The sequence below is a fragment of the Salmo salar genome, chromosome ssa03 (genome assembly GCF_905237065.1).
Source record: "Salmo salar chromosome ssa03, Ssal_v3.1, whole genome shotgun sequence".
In the NCBI taxonomy this organism is placed as follows: domain Eukaryota; kingdom Metazoa; phylum Chordata; class Actinopteri; order Salmoniformes; family Salmonidae; genus Salmo; species Salmo salar.
The window spans coordinates 50656748-50673953 of NC_059444.1; positions in this window are offsets into that span (position 1 = coordinate 50656748).

Consider the following 17206-nt stretch of genomic DNA (forward strand, 5'->3'; position numbering starts at 1 on the left):
CCTCATGAAGTGCTTTGAAAGGCTAGTCAAGGATCATATCGCCGCCACCTTACCGGCCACCCTAGACCCACTTCAGTTTGCATACCGCCCCAACAGGTCCACAGATGACGCAATCGCCATCACACTGCCCTATCCCATCTGGGCAAAAATAATACCTATGTAAGAATGCTGTTCATTTATTACAGCACAGCATTCAACACCACAGTACCCTCCAAGCTCATCATCAAGCTGGAGGCCCTGGGTCTCAACCCCGCCCTGTGCAACTGGGTCCTGGACTTTCTGACGGGCCGCCCCCAGGTGGTGAAGGTAGGAAACATCTCCACTTCGCTGACCCTCAACACTGGGGCCCCACAAGGGTGTGTGCTCAGCCCTCTCCTGTACTCCTTGTTCACCCACGACTGTGTGGCTATACACGCCTCCAACTCAATCATCAAGTTTGCAGATGACACAACAGTAGTGGGCCTGATCACCAACAACGACGAGACGGCCTACAGGGAGGAGGTGAGGGCACTCGGAGTGTGGTGTCAGTAAAACAACCTCTTACTCAATGTCAACAAAACAAAGGTGATGATCGTGGACTTCAGGAAATAGCAGAGGGAGCACCCCCCCAATCCACATCAAAGGGCCAGTAGTGGAGAAGGTGGAAAGTTTTAAGTTCCTGGGTGTACACATCACAGATAAACTGAAATGGTCCACCCTCAGAAATTTGGCTTGTCACCCAAAACCCTGACAAACTTTTCCAGATGCACAATCGAGAGCATCCTGTCGGGCTGTATTACAGCCTGGTACGGCAACTGCACCAACCTCAACCGCAAGGCTCTCCAGAGGGTGGTGCGGTCTGCACAACACATCACCGGGGGCAACCTACCTGCCCTCCATGACACCTACATCACCCGATGTCACACGAAGGCCAAAAAGATCATCAAGGACAACAACCACCCGAGCCACTGCCGGTTCACACCGCTATCATCCAGAAGGCGAGGTCAGTACAGGTGCATCAAAGCTGGGACTGAGAGATTGAGAAACAGCTTCTATCTCAAGGCCATCAGACTGCTAAACAGCAATCACTAACTCAGAGGCTGCTGCCCACATTGAGACCCAATCACTGGACACTTTAATAAATGGATCACTAGTCACTTTAAACAATGCCACTTTAAATGATGCCACTTTAATAATGTTTACATATCTTACATTACTCATCACATGTATATACTGTATATTATACCATCTACTGCACCTTGCCTATGCCGCTCGGCCATCGCTCATCTATATACATATATGGACATATTCTCATTCACCTCTTAAGATATGTGTGTATTAGGTAGTTGTTGTGGAATTGTTAGATTACTTGTTAGATATTACTGCACTGTCGGAACTAGAAGCACAAGCATTTCGCTACACTCTCATTAACATCTGCTAACCATGTGTATGTAACCAATCAAATTTGATTTGAAATAAAGTGAGCTTTCTCAATTTACCTAATTTGCTAACCATTACTTTAGACAAAATCAAGACCTCACTATACTTGTAAGGTTTTTTGTATGAACTCGGCCACTTTTCAACCTCATTCATAATCTCCAGCACTAAACCAGTGTCTACATAAACTCAGCAAAAAAAGAAACGTCCCTTTTTCATGACCCTGTCTTTCAAAGATAATTTGTAAAAATCCAAATGACTTCACAGATCTTCATTGTAAAGGGTTTAAACACTGTTTCCCATGCTTGTTCAATGAACCATAAACAATTAATGAACATGCACCTGTAGAATGGTCGTTAAGACACTAACAGCATACAAACGATAGGCAATTAAGATCAAAGTTATGAAAACGTAGGACACTAAAAAGGCCTTTTTACTGACTGAAAAAACCCAAAAGAAAGATGCCCAGGGTCCCTGCTCATCTGTGTGAACATGCCTTAGGCATGCTGCAAGGAGGCATGAGAACTGCAGGGCAATAAATTGCAATGTCTACTCTGAGACACCTAAGACAGCACTACAGGGAGACAAGACGGATAGCTGATTGTCCTCGCAGTGGCAGACCACGTGTAACAACACCTGCACAGGATCGGTACATCCGAACATCACACCTGAGGGACCGGTACAGGATGGCAACAACAACTGCCAGAGTTACACCAGGAACGCACAATCCCTCCATCAGTGCTCAGACTGTCCGCAATAGGCTGAGAGAGGCTGGACTGAGGGCTTGTAGGCCTGTTGTAAGGCAAGTCCTCACCAGACATCACCGGCAGCAACGTCGCCTATGGGCACAAACCCACCGTCGCTGGATCAGACAGGACCGGCAAAAAGTGCTCTTCACTGACGAGTCGCGGTTTTGTCTCACCAGGGGTCGGATTCGCATTTATCGTCGAAGGAATGAGCACTACACCGAGGACTGTACCCTGGAGCGGGATCGATTTGGCGGTGGCGGGTCCATCATGGTCTGGGGCGGTGTGTCACAGCGTCATCGGACTGAGCTTGTTGTCATTGCAGGCAATCTCAACGTTGTGCATTACAGGGAAGACATCCTCCTCCCTCAAGTGGTACCCTTCCTGCAGGCTCATCCTGACATGACCCTCCAGCATGACAATGCCACCAGCCATACTGCTCATTCTGTGTGTGATTTCCTGCAAGACAGGAATGTCAGTGTTCTGCCATGGCCAGCGAAGAGCCCGGATCTCAATCCCATTGAGCACGTCTGTTACCTGTTGGATCGGAGGGTGAGGGCTAGGGCCATTACCCCCAGAAATGTCCGGGAACTTGCAGGTACCTTGGTGGAAAAGTGGGGTAACATCTCACAGCAAGAACTGGCAAATCTGGTGCAGTCCATGAGGAGGAGATGCACTGCAGTACTTAATGCAGCTGGTGGCCACACCAGATACTGACTGTTACTTTTGATTTTGACCCCCCTTTGTTCAGGGACACATTATTCAATTTCTGTTAGTCACATGTCTGTGGAACTTGTTCAGTTTAAATCTTGTTATGTTCATACAAATATTTACACATGTTAAGTTTGCTGAAAATAAACGCAGTTGACAGTGAGAGGACGTTTCTTTTTTTTGCTGAGTTTGTGAAAACGGCGCAATTCTATCAGGGGCAGTCGCCATACCCTAGCTCAAGACCAAAAATGTAAAGTAAGCAACAACAAAAAAAGTAGACTAAAATCATTCCAATCCTGATTAAAATGAATCGGCTGTTTAGCGTTGGCTGGCTTTAGGACCATGCAAAGCATCGCTCGGAGAGCACCTGCCAGCCTGCAGCCTTTTTTCTCACTTTTAGAAATTAGAGACAGTGCCAGTTTGTTTTGCCAGTCAGCCATTTAGGCAGTGCACAAATTGCTTCGAAGCGAGATGTCTGCATTTGAACTCGTAAACCTTGTAATCTGATAGCCAGGGGTTAATTGAATGGTGGGCAATGTTCCCTCTTTTTTTTTGGTACTGAGCAAATTTCAGGTCTGCTGAGCGCAAACTTGAACATTGTGAAAATTCTGTGCAACTTCCAGCACACTTTTACTTTGAACACTGAGGCTGTACCCGCTTCAAGTTACAGTTTTAACAGTGGCCAAGTAGGCTGCTGTGGCTATTTAATCGTAATGTAGGCCTACCAGTGGCCTACCACAAAAACAATGGAGTAAATGCATCCCAAAACATTTTAACATGAAAATACCTACAGTAGCAGCCAATGTGTGGTGCTCAATGTAGGCCTAAATTCCATGAGACTTTTGAAAAAAACATGTAGGGCTTGACATTAACCTGTTTTCCACTTCTTCTTCAGACAAGGTGACTGAAAATGTTGTCGTATTGTTTGATGAAAGAAATCATTTTACAAAATAGAATGCATTATTATTCCCATACCATTATTACAAATTATGCTACCCTCTGCCTGTTGGCTACTTAGCTTATTCAAGCGTGTCTCAAAATACAACACTGCCCCTTTAAGACAAAAAAAAAAGCTCTTTACCTGACTGGCTTTTCAAAGATGTCTAGAGATGTACACATTTTCTGCTCTTGTAGGAAGCAATCATTCCCCTGTAACTATTCTAATAACTCAAACTAGCAAAGGACTAGCAAACAAAATGTGCACATGCGGCTACATGCAGCTCTTGCTTTGATCTCAAAACAAGTGCATCTACTCATGACCTCAGCTGTAAACACAGTCCAGTTCAACGTAAATGGCACAGATCCATATATGGAAATGGTCTATTTGCATATAGACCTACTGCAGCTCTGATTGGTTATGCCGCACAGGTCTGTGTCGAGTATGGGCTGATTCATGCACAATAGAATCCTACTCTGATGCCTTCTGCCTACAACAAAATCTCTTGCACAGTTAGTTTTGTTTCGGTATGTTGCATTGAAAGTGGCTAATATTGCTTTGATTTTATCACAATTGACACAGTAAAGAGGAATGGTGATAGTGTTACCTAACAGAGAATACTCTAGTGAAGTTCAATCTCGTGCTTCTCTCTGTTGGCTGATATTTCTTCTGTGCTCTGCACAGCAGTCCCGGGGACCTGCGCTGTAGTACTGCCTGGCTTCACATGCCCACAGCTTAGCGGGAACATTGTAGGTAGGCAAGCTGGCCCAGGAAACATTTGCACAAGCTGCCCCCTTGTTGGCTACTATGTTGCAAATCTATATTGATTACAAGATCCTCCTTCTGACCTACTAAGCCCTTCACCTCTCAGACCTTCTTCTCCCCTACCAACCCACACAAGCCCACCATTCCACCACAGAAGGCCACCTTGTCATCCCCAGATCCAAGCACCCTCCGTCCAGCCATCCATGACTGACTCCATCACCATCTTTCAGTTCCTCCTAAAGCCCCACATCTTTGTCAAGGCCTACCCATAAGCCCCCCCCCCCCACACACTATAGAGACACAACCCCTCTGCACCATACTGATCACCACCCAACCCAAACTGTTACCTTACCCTAAACTGGATTTGCATCCTTACCCCTAACCCGCCCCTTACCCTAAATCAGGTTTGTATCCAAAACCCCAACCCTACCCTCCCAAACACAGATACATCACACTCTTTCCCTTCCTTGAGCCCACCCCTGTCTTTGTTCATGTTTTTGTTTAGTGTGCTGTTGTTTTGTTTGAAATGCATTGCAATGTGGAAAGAAAAACAAGTTCGAAGTCCTATGGGAAAATCCCTGTCAACTTTTGTTAATGATGGGCAGCTGGCAAGAAACCACATGTATTTGTCTGCGATTGTGGTCATCATCAAGGGGGGACATTGGACGCGATAGAGTCAAGAGGGGAGGGGGTCAGTGGACTTTTTCTGTCTATGATGGAATATACTCTCTGAAACGACAAGGAACTTGCCAAGGTGTTTAGCACCATACCCAACAATGCCACACACACATCCCACAATTTTCAAAATGAAAGGAGTGAGGCATCCTCAGCTACATGCGAGAACTCATTTTCCACTTTTACAAACGTGTTCAGTCAGCACAGAAGAAGCATGCTAAACCAGGAAAGCTCAACTAATCCAACTGGAATTTGAGGGAGATCTTACAAGAAGATTTCGGGGAGAATGAAATGAAAGTTCCACAAAGCATCAAGGGGGCTGGAACTCTTCTGAAAAGGGAGGAAACAATCTAGCTGGTTGGTTTTGATCAAAATCTTGGTGGCACAGCCAGTGGTGTCATTTCAGCAAAAATGTAGGGTATGGAATGGCAAAATGATGTCCTTAGCCATTGTCGTGTCTTTGGCGTCATTAAAGGTGAAGACTGTTATTTTATCAAATAAATTCTCTGTAATTATTATTACGTGATTAAACTAATCATGTAAATTGAATTAACTAGGAAGTCAGGGCACCACGGAAAATCTTCAGATTACAAAGTTATAATTTTCCGAATATAACTCTTCAGAAATGTTAATATCTCATCAATTAGTCTTCTGTTTATGAATTGTTCTTTACCTCACGTCAGTCTCATCTGAACGTTGTAAATTGTTGGAACCCAGCCTTTACTATAAATCATCCATACACCAATTGGCTTAATCATTTATTTACTAACTAAATAATCAAAGAAATGCATAAACAAACAAACAGTAGATATTGGTTACTAACACTGATAGGGAAGATTCCCTAGCGGGCTAAACCGATATGACGGCTTGGTGGACAAAGGGAAGGGGGTGTGGACTGAGAAAGAGTGGGGAAGACATGGATTCATTACACAGTCAATAATTATATACAGTCGTGGCAAAAGTTTTGAGAATGACACAAATATTAATTTTCACAAAGTCTGATGCCTCAGTTTGTATGATGGCAATTTGCATATACTCCAGAATGTTATGAAGAGTGATCAGATGAATTGAAATTAATTGCAAAGGCCCTCTTTGCCATGCAAATGAACTGAATCCCCCAAAAACATTTCCACTGCATTTCAGCCCTGCCACAAAAGGACCAGCTCACATCATGTCAGTGATTCTCTCGTTAACACAGGTGTGAGTGTTGACGAGGACAAGGCTGGAGATCACTCTGTCATGCTGATTGAGTCCGAATAACAGACTGGAAGCTTCAAAAGGAGGGTGGTGCTTGGAATCTTTGTTCTTCCTCTGTCAATCATGGTTAACTGCAAGGAAACACGTGCCGTCATCATTGCTTTGCACAAAAAGGGCTTCACAGGCAAGGATATTGCTGCCAGTAAGATTGCACCTAAATCAACCATTTATCGGCTCATCAAGAACTTCAAGGAGAGCGGTTCAATTGTTGTGAAGAAAGCTTCAGGGCACCCAAGAAAGTCCAGCAAGCGCCAGGACCGTCTCCTAAAGTTGATTCAGCTGCGGGATCGGGGCACCAGCAGTACCAGAGCTTGCTCAGGAATGGCAGCAGGCAGGTGCGAGTGCATCTGCACGCACAGTGAGGCGAATACTTTTTGAGGATGGCCTGGTGTCAAGAAGGGCAGCAAAGAAGCCACTTCTCTCCAGGAAAAACATCAGGGACAGACTGATATTCTGCAAAAGGTACAGGGATTGGAATGCTGAGGACTGGGGTATCCGGAAAAAAGCTTGTCCAGAGAGAAGACAAGGTGAGCACTACCATCAGTCCTGTGTCATGCCAACAGTAAAGCATCCTGAGACCATTCATGTATGGGGTTGCTTCTCAGCCAAGGGAGTGGGCTCACTCACAATTTTGCCTAAGAACACAGCCATAAATAAAGAATGGTACCAACACATCCTCCGAGAGCAACTTCTCCCAACCATCCAGGAACAGTTTTATCTCATGAACAATGCCTTTTCCAGAATGATGGAGCACCTTGCCATAAGGCAAAAGTGATAATTAAGTGGCTCAGGGAATAAAACATCAATATTTTGGGTCCATGGCCAGGAAACTCCCCAGACCTTAATCCCATTGAGAACTTGTGGTCAATCCTCAAGAGATGGGTGGACAAACAAAAAACCCCAAATTCTGACAAACTCCAAGCATTGATTATGCAAGAATGGGCTGCCATTAGTCAGGATGTGGCCCAGAAGTTCATTGACAGCATGCCAGGGCAGATTGCAGAGGTCTTGAAAAAGAAGGGTCAACACTGCAAATATTGACTCTTTGCATCAACTTCATGTAATTGTCAATAAAAGCCTTTGACACGTATGAAATGCTTGTAATTGTACTTCAGTTTTCCATAGTAACATCTGACAAAAATATCTAAAGACACTGAAGCAGCAAACTTTGTGGAGATTAATATTTGTGTCATTCTCCAAACTTTTGGCCACGACTGTACATTGAAATGCTAATCCTTCGCACATGAACGGCCGCTCATTCGAGAATAATTGCAAGTACATATTTACGGTGTATATCATTGTTGTCTTCTCTGTTGGAATCTGGTCCGTCTGCTGGAGAGTTCATCCGAGTGTCTCTCTCTCTCTTTCTGTTTCCTTGAAGATCAAAGTATTTCGTGGTTAGAATGGATACTTCAGAGTACCATTCAGAAATGTTCTCATAGAATAGATGTTTAGGCGGTTGTCTGTATTCTCGTCCTCGGTTTAAGTAATTTCTAGCTGCAGACTAGTACTTCATATCTAAGATTTGCTCTTATTCTGTAGGGATCGATAGTCTCAGAGTTGAACCATTTCCAGCCATGTAGCCAATACTCCACGTGGTATGGTTAGGAATTCAACAACCATTGCAACCTTAGCTTACACTGAGGTTTTTGTGGTCTTAACTATTCGCAATCACAGCTCACGCTGTGGGTTTGCTTAGTCTGGAGTGGATTTTCTTAGGAGGGGCTTGTATTCGTAACAGTAGAAGAGGTGGTTCCATGACGCCAGATCATGTCTGTGCTCAAGGGGGCGTGGCCGCTGACTAGTTAAACTTTACAGGGAATACAATTCTCTCAAAATTTAAAAGGTTAACATCACATTACATCATTTCACAAATAGTTTCATCTTACTCATTCATTTTATACAAGAATTAGATGCAAACACCATAATTGACAAATGTACACGTTCAGAGATATAGTTGTGTTTCCTGTCCTTTGTGAGGTCACCAAATGAAACACACTCAACATAACTGTCCCTTAAGTGTCCAATGACCCTTCCCACATTCTCACAAGTGGACATATAGTTTCATTTTCCCATTTTGGGGATTTAGGAGTTTGGCCACGTGAAATCCTTTGTTCACTCTGTGGTCTCTCTCTCTCTCCATGAAAAGGGGAAGAGAGTCTCCGCCAGGAATTTATGACCTGAGACAACCAAACCTGGGTGTAGGAGAGAGTGAGAGAGGGGGAAGCCACGATCTACACCCAGAAAGGGCCACGTCATGACATCATCGGCTTTGCTTTAGTGTGTAGGGCGCTGTCCATGGTGTTAATAGAGCGCAGTGGAGATTTCACGCCCACCTGTCACTTCTTGATCAAAAGCACTCAATGGTGGTGGCATTTGAACTGTTATGTTTATTGTGGTGTAGCAGGATATAAGCACCATTCAATATAATTCCAATGCAAGAACCCAAATAACAACCCTGGGTATACAGTGTATTCGGAAACTATTCAGACCTCTTGACTTTTTCTACATTTTGTGGAAAAAAATAAATAAAAATGATTTCAAAATAAAAAACAGATTTTATTTACGTAAGTGTTCAGACCCTTTACTCAGTACTATGTTGAAGCACCTTTGGCAGCGATTACAGCCTCGAGTCTTCTTGGGTATGATGCTACAAACTTGGCACACTTGTATTTGGGGAGTTTCTCCCATTCTTCTCTGCAGATCCTCTCAAACTCTGTCAGGTTGGATGGGGAGCGTCGCTGCACAGCTATTTTCAGGTCTCTCCAGAGATGTTCGATAGGGTTCAAGTCTGGGCTCTGGCTGGGCCACTCAAGGACATTCAGAGACATGTCCCAAAACCACTCCTGCATTGTCTTGGCTGTCTGCTTAGGGTTGTTGTCCTGTTGGAAGGTGAACCTTCGCTCCAGTCTGAGGTCCTGAGCGCTCTGGAGCAAGGTTTTCATCAAGGATCTCTCTGTATTTTGCTCTATTCATATTTCCCTCGATCCTGACTAGTCTCCTAGTCCCAGCCGCTGAAAAACATCCTCACAGCATGATGCTGCCACCCATGCTTCACCGTAGGGATGGTGCAAGGTTTCCTCCAGACGTGACGCTTGGTATTCAGGCTAAAGAGTTCAATCTTAGTTTCATCAGACCAGAGAATCTTGTTTTTCATGGTCTGAGAGTCCTTTAGGTGCATTTTGGCAAACTCCAAGCGGGCTGTCGTGTGCCTTTTACTGAGGAGTGGCTTCCGTCTGGCCACTCTACCATAAAGCCAAGTTTGGTGAAGTGCTATAGAGACTGTTTTCCTTCTGGCAGGTTCTCCCACCTTAGCCAAGGAACTCTGTAGTTCTGTCAGTGGCCATTGGGTTTTTGGTCACTTCCCTGACCAAAGTCCTTCTTGCCCGGTTGTTCAGTTTGGTCAGTTTGGTCAGATGGCCAGCTCTATGTAGAGTCCAGGTAGTTCCATATTTTTTTTAATTTCCTAATGATGGAGACCACTGTGCTCTTGGACACTTTCAACACTCTAGAAATTGTTTTATACCCTTCCACAGATATCTGCCACATTTCCTTGGACTTCATGGTATAGTTTGTGCTCTGACATGCACTGTCCACTGTAGGACCGTATATAGACAGGTGTTTCTTTCTAAATCATGTCCAAACAATTAAATTGGCCACAGGTGGACTCCAATCAATTTGTAGTGACATCTCAAGGATTATCAATGGAAATTGGATGCACCTTAGCTTATTTTGGAGGGTCCATAGCAAATGGGTGTGAATACTTATGTAAATTAGATGTTTCAGCTTTTCATTTTCAATACATTTGCAAAAATGTCTAGACATGTTTTCACTTTGTCCTTATGATGTATTGTGTGTAGAAGGGTGAGACATTTTGAATCCAGGCTGTAACACAACAACACGTGGAATAAGTTAAGGGGTATGAATACTTTCTGAATGCACTGGATATGTTTTATCATAGAAATAGATCAATTCTATTATGGTTTTCTTGGTAGCCTATTGATTTTCGTGGTTGTAAATGGAACTGGAAACATGTTTATGGCAGGCTGGCATTGCTTAATTGATTATGTGGGTAGAATTGTATCCAGAGAAGTGTATTGTGCCATATCACAACGTGTTGCTTGTACTCATCAGCGGCATTATTTTCCATGTTTGAAGCTGTCCTATAGGCCTATTTGTTTGGCAAGACAGCTGTGCATGGCTGCATCTCACTGTAGTATGCTGTAGTTTATGTTTTGGTTATTTGGATCTCCATTCACCTTTTGTTTACTGTGTTTGTTTACTGTTAATGTAATTATCCTAAATATAGATTGGGTCCTACCTTTATCAATCTGATATTTAGTTTACTAGGCCTACTCGGTACCGCTGTTTTGTACTGTTCCTATTAATTTGTTCGCATTCACAGTTGTGTCGTTATTCTAAGCCAACCTGCTATTCAGTATTTTTGTTTGCATGCATGAATAACTAGGCTGCTACTAACAGCATTTAGTTTGCGTTATTTTTGTAAGACAGCTGTGTGTACGGCTGCATTCACATAGGCTGTTTGCAATAGGTGAATTACCCTATCTATTATGTAGTCTATATTCATGACCTAAATGGCCTTGCTTAACTGTCCATTGTTCTGATACTCCCACTTTAGTTACTTTATCCTGGTGCTGGGTCTGGTGCACACATTAGGAGGAACATCTCTGAATGAAGCGCAAATCAGAGAACATTTGACTAACCAAAATACATACCCACTGGGCACACACTGGTTGAATCAACGTTGTTTCAATGAAATTACATTGAACCAATGTGGAATAGACATTGAATTAACATCTGTGCCCAGTGGGATAGGTTTGACAAAGTGACATGTAAAGCTCCTTTTAAAAAGGCATGTGTAGATTTTCCTTATGTATTTCATGATTTTCATCATTCTTTGGTTGAGTTTGTTTTTCTTTATGCGTTTTTGTCGATTGTAGGCCTAAGTAAGTTTGCATTCGTGGCCTGCAGCATACCACCCTGCATCCCACTGCTGGCTTGCCTCTGCTAAGATGGGTTGGTCCTGGTCGGTCCCTGGATGGGAGACCAGGTGTGGCCAGGTGTGGCCAGTAGGAGGCAATCTTTCCCCCCAGGACAGTGATTGGGGACATTGCCCTGTGTAGGGTGCCGTCTTTCAGAAGGGAAGTTAAACGGGTGTCCTGACTCTCTGTGATCACTAAAGATCCCATGGCACTAATCGTAAGTGTAGGGGTGTTAACCCTGGTGTCCTAGCTAAATTCCCAATCTGGCCCTCATACCATCATGGCCACCTAATCATCCCCAGCTTACAATTGGCTCATTCATCCCCCTCCTCTCCCTGTAACTATTCCCCAGGTCGTTGCTGTAAATGACAATGTGTTCTCAGTCAACTTACCTGTTAAAATAAGGAGTAAATAAATAAAAAAGCTGTTTTACACACCGGTGACTTTCACATAGATGTCAGCATTTGAAGTTGACCTTGTGACTTAATAGCGTGTATTATGCATCTATTTCATGTTGCACTGTATGCGCTGTTCCACAAGTAAATGAGTACATTTATGAAGAGGTTGAGTAGTGGTTGACATTGTATACGCTGTTCTACAGACCTTTAAACCTAATATTGCGGTGATAATTAATGGCTGGGGTCATTTTATTGTTGTTGCAGTTCTCCAAATAGCATTTTAGAGTTTTTAAATTGTGTAGAAATGCAGTAAATGAGCTTCAACGTCCACCCCAACGCGACCTCACTTTGCCGTACTCTAGGTTTAGCTGAACTGATGCCATTGGTTTCTATGATGTGTGGTTAAAAAGATACGAAGAAAGGTCCTAAAAAAATGCTTCTCCCCTCATCACCGCAAATGTAATAGTGTTTGAAAATCAATGTTTTTAAAATATTAAAACTTTTGATGATGTCATTGGGTAGAACTTTTGAATGTTATATTTTTTTGACATAACTTAGACATGCTGTCAGGGTTGCCGTAGGTTAAAGTGGACCAAGACCCAGCGGGGAAATGTGCACTCATCTTCTTTTATTTAAACGGACAAAGAAGGTAAACCAAAATAAATACGTACACAAAAAACACAACGACAAATAACAGGCCGGTAAGGCACAGAGCTACACAGCACAATCTCCCACAAATACTAAAACAAACACATACCTATTTATAGAAACCTCAGAAGCAACGAGAAAACACCTGCCTCCAATTGAGGGTTCAACCCCCAATTAACTAAACATAGAAATACAAAGAACTAGATTGAACATAGAAATACATAAACATAGAACAGTGCCCAAAACCCGGAATACTAAATCAAACACCCTACAACTAACACAACCAGCCCGAATCACATAAAACAAATAACCCCTATTACTGGTCAGGACGTGACACATGCGTCGTTTTTGCAAATGTAAATACTGGTTTGGGGCTGGAGATAAATAATATAATGTGGAAAAGTGGCAGAATTGTCCTTTAAATTACAGCAAATCCTGTAAGTTAAAAAAAAGGACAGTGAGTTATCGTTTGACAGCCCTAATAATTATGTATTTTAAAATCAGCAGCTCTGATCAGCTGATCAGGCACTGAATTAAATAGAACTAGACCTTTGTCTCAGAAATGTCTAATTTATACGATATGAGAAATATTTGAGGTGTACAACCAGGAACGAAATCAAGAAACAGAACCCAAAACAGGTTTAAGCGGACAAGAGGCACTTTGCTCCAATAGGATCTAAATCGAGTAAGTAATGTAGCCAAAGTCATATGAATATTAAATATGTCCCAGACCACGCCCTTACAGACCATGATTAACCTGCCCAGCAGTCTAAGGCACTGCATCTCAATGCAAGAGGCGTCACTACAGTCCCTGGTTCGGATCCAGGCTGTATCACATCCGGCTGTAATTGGGAGTCCCATAGGGCGGCGCACAATTGGCCCACCGTCGTCCAGGTTTGGCCGGGGTAGTCCGTCATTGTAAATAAGAATTTGTTCTTAACTGACTTGCCTAGTTAAATAAAGGTAAAAAATAAAAAAAATAAAACCCTGTGTTCTCTAATTACCTTGCTGGTGCCCGCCTACTGGGTGTGGCTAATCTGATGAAGAGAGGGAAATTGACACTACTAGGCCCAAAGTTAGCTGCCCCATCTGCAGGTCTACAGTCTCCTGCCCTGTACGGATCGGGTCTCCTACCTTATTGGGTATGCAGCTTCCTATCCCGCCAGGCTTAGAGCCCCCTGCCATGCTAGGCTATAAGTTAGCTGCCCTGTTTTCAGGTCTGCTGTCTCCTGCCCTGCTCAGATCTCAGCCCTCTGCCTTAGTTGGTAGCCAGTTGCCTAGCCCACCAGGTTTAGGCTCCTGCCCTATCAAGCCCAGAGTTCACTGCGCTAGGCTCACTGTCTTCAAACATAGTCAGCCTGCAGCTCCCTAGCCCGCTAGACTTTCAGCCTCCTGCCCTGCTAGGCCACAAGTTGCTGATGCTAGGTTCTCAGTCCTCAGCCCTCCTAGGCCTTCAGTCCCAAGCACTAGGTCCTCAATGTCCAGCTGCACTAGTCGGCCCTCAGTCCCTAGCCCAGGTGGGTCATCAGGTGGCTGTCCGGCTAGGCTCAGTGTTACCAGTTCCTGGAGTAGGCCCAGAGCTCTTAACGCTCTCCTAGCACTCCGTGGTTTTCCCTGTCAGGTCCAGAATCAGTTTCCCTGCCAGGTTCAGAGTCGTTCTCCCTGTCAGCTCCAGTGTCTGTATCCTTGTCAGGTCCAAAGCCAGTTTCCTTGTCAGGTCCAGAGCCAGTTTCCCTGTCAGGTCCAGAGCCAGTTTCTCTGTCAGGTCCAGAGCCAGTTTCCCTGTTAGGTCCAGAGCCAGTTTCCCTGTTTGGTCCAGAGCCAGTTTCCCTGTTAGGTCCAGAGCCAGTTTCCCTGTCAGGTCCAGAGCCAGTTTCCCTGTCAGGTCCAGAGCCAGTTTCCCTGTCAGGTCCAGAGCCAGTTTCCCAGTCAGGTCCAGAGCCAGTTTCCCTGTCAGGTCCAGAGCCAGTTTCCCTGTCAGGTCCAGAGCCAGTTTCCCTGTTAGGTCCAGAGCCAGTTTACCTGTCAGGTTCAGGGTCATTCTCCCTCTCAGATTCAGTTTCCACCAGGCTTTGGGTTGTTTTTCCCACCAGGTCCGCAGCCTCTGCCCTCAGTTGGTCTGCAGCCCCCAGCCTCAGTCGGCAAACAGTCAGCTCCCTTAGTGCTACACACCAAACCTCCTACCCTGGTTCTACACCCTGTGTCTCCTGTTCTGCTAGGCTCTGAGTCCATGCCTCTAGCAAGTTTGCAGCCCCAAGCCACAGCCAGAGCCCAGTCACCTGTCCTAGCGCCAGGCGCCAAGTTCCCTGCTCAGCTTAGTTCACAGTCTCCTGCCATACTTGGTTCTAAACCTTAGTAGTAAATTCTAAGTCCCCTGTCAGGCCCTGAGATTCATACCCTGCTAGCCCTCAGCCCCTGGCCTGGGGGACCCACCATTCCCTGACCTGAGAGTCCTGCTGTCTCCAGTTCTGGGGGTCTACCCGCTTCCTGGGCTGGAAGACCATTTGGCCCTCGCACCTGGGGAACCACCTGACTTGTCTCTGGGGCCCAGGCAAGTCATGCCTTAAGATCCAAGCCTCCCCCAGTTTATGGAGCCCCTTCCCACCAGCACAGGAGTAATCTCCTTCAGTTGTGGTAGGAGAGCCACCCAACAGCCATGGTCAGCACGCCCCACTCCTTCACTCCTTCAGCTATGGTCAGGAGACCACCTTCAGCTTCTTGCACCTCACTCAGCGCCCATTGTGGGCCCCAGCGACCCTACAGCCATGCTGCAGAAACATTTACCACACACGTGGCCCTCCATGCGGCGGCTAAATGCTGTGCCCTTTGACTATGTACATTCCTCACAGGGTAACCGAATACAATGCCCTTGACTTCCGTGTTCTTCCATCACGGGGCGGCCCTTGAGCCCTGTAAGTACAGCTGAGCTGGCACCTCCATGGTGTCCTAGACTGAGAGACCTTTTTATTGCCTTTGATTCAACTGTCCAACACAGGCTTTTAATTGTCAGCTGTCCCTAGTTTTATGACCTTTTTCAAGATGTTAAAATGTATAGTGTACATTTTGGGGCAGCTGTTAAAAAGGCCCTAAAAGACTATGACTGACCTGCCAACGAACAAATTGCTGCTCCCTTGTGTCCTCTAATTACCTTGCTGGTACCCGCCTACTGGGCATGGCTAATCTATTAATAATGATCAGACCCTTTTTTTCAATTTTGCATAAAATTACATACTCCAATCTAACTACCTGTAGCTCAGGAAGCAAGGCTATGCATATTATTGATACCATTTGAAAGGAAACACTTTGACGTTTGTGGAAATGTGAAATTAACACATTAGATCTAGTAAAAGATAATACAAACAAAAAAAACATGCGTTTTCTATTTTATGTTCCATCATCTTTGAAATGCAAGAAAACATTGTGTGTGCAAAGTTTCATACTGATCCAGTGAAGAATTACATCACATTTTGTATCGAGTTTGCCCAAATGGGTCGGATTGGTCAATTTATACATTTTCAAGTACATAACTATAGAGAACATATAAAAATGCTATGGTAATACAGAAATAAAGTTTACACACTCCCAGGAATGTCATACATTATGGATCATTAGCTTCCCTACAGAAAATACACTAACCTTCACACATCTAGATGGCCAGGCTGGGGTGGGTGTGGAGCCAGAGACAGCAGTGGGGTCAAACTGTAGAACCCAGTTCCTACATTTGAATATAAAAATTGATTTTTTCTAAGAAAACTACACTACATTTTTTCTCTGGGACCCTCAGGATGACAAATCAGAGCAAGATTACTGAATGTAAGTACATTATTTACCTTGAGGTGAATGTATCAAACCAGTTTCCGTGATAAAAGTGTTTTGTTGTTGTGCACTATTCTCAAACAATAGCATGGTATTGTTTTGTTGTAATAGCTACTGTAAATCGGACACTGCATTTAGATTAACAAGAATTTAAGCTTTCTGCCCATATAAGACATGTCTATGTCCTGGAATTGGCTGTTGTTTACAACGTCATTCTAGTCGCATTATCGCATATTGAGCAACAACCGTCCCGGTTTAGGGACACCGAACCCGTAGAGGTTAAAAAGAGGGAGATGGACATATGGGAGCAGAACTACCAACAAAGAAGTTGTTTCTGTGTCACTGTGTGCGTAAAATAATAAAGCACATACCCTGTTGTAAAAGTACCAAAAATGATGATGTGTGGTGACAATAAAACCCCTTTACCCTGGCATCCCTGTGGTCCTTCACACATCCCTGAATCAGTACATAATGTTTAGTAGAGGTCATCAAGACAGTTTCATTTTTACACCCAGCCTTTCTTAGTCATGACTGTCAGGAAGTGGGCTTCCTGAGTTGTCAGAATGCAGGGCTACAGTTTCCTGTGCTGTGTCTTTATGTTGCCTCCTCCCAGAGCCTGCAGAGATCACACACCGGTTGTGTATGCTAGTTGTAATGACAGGATGTTTGTGTGCTATGCTATGGGTCAGGGGAGACTAGATGGAAACCGATAAAAGACCAAACATTTCCTTGGAAATGTGACCGGAAGGTTCTTCAATACACACACACATACCACACACACACAATGGCACACACATTCCCTCTGATTCAATACAACACACATTGCATTACTAT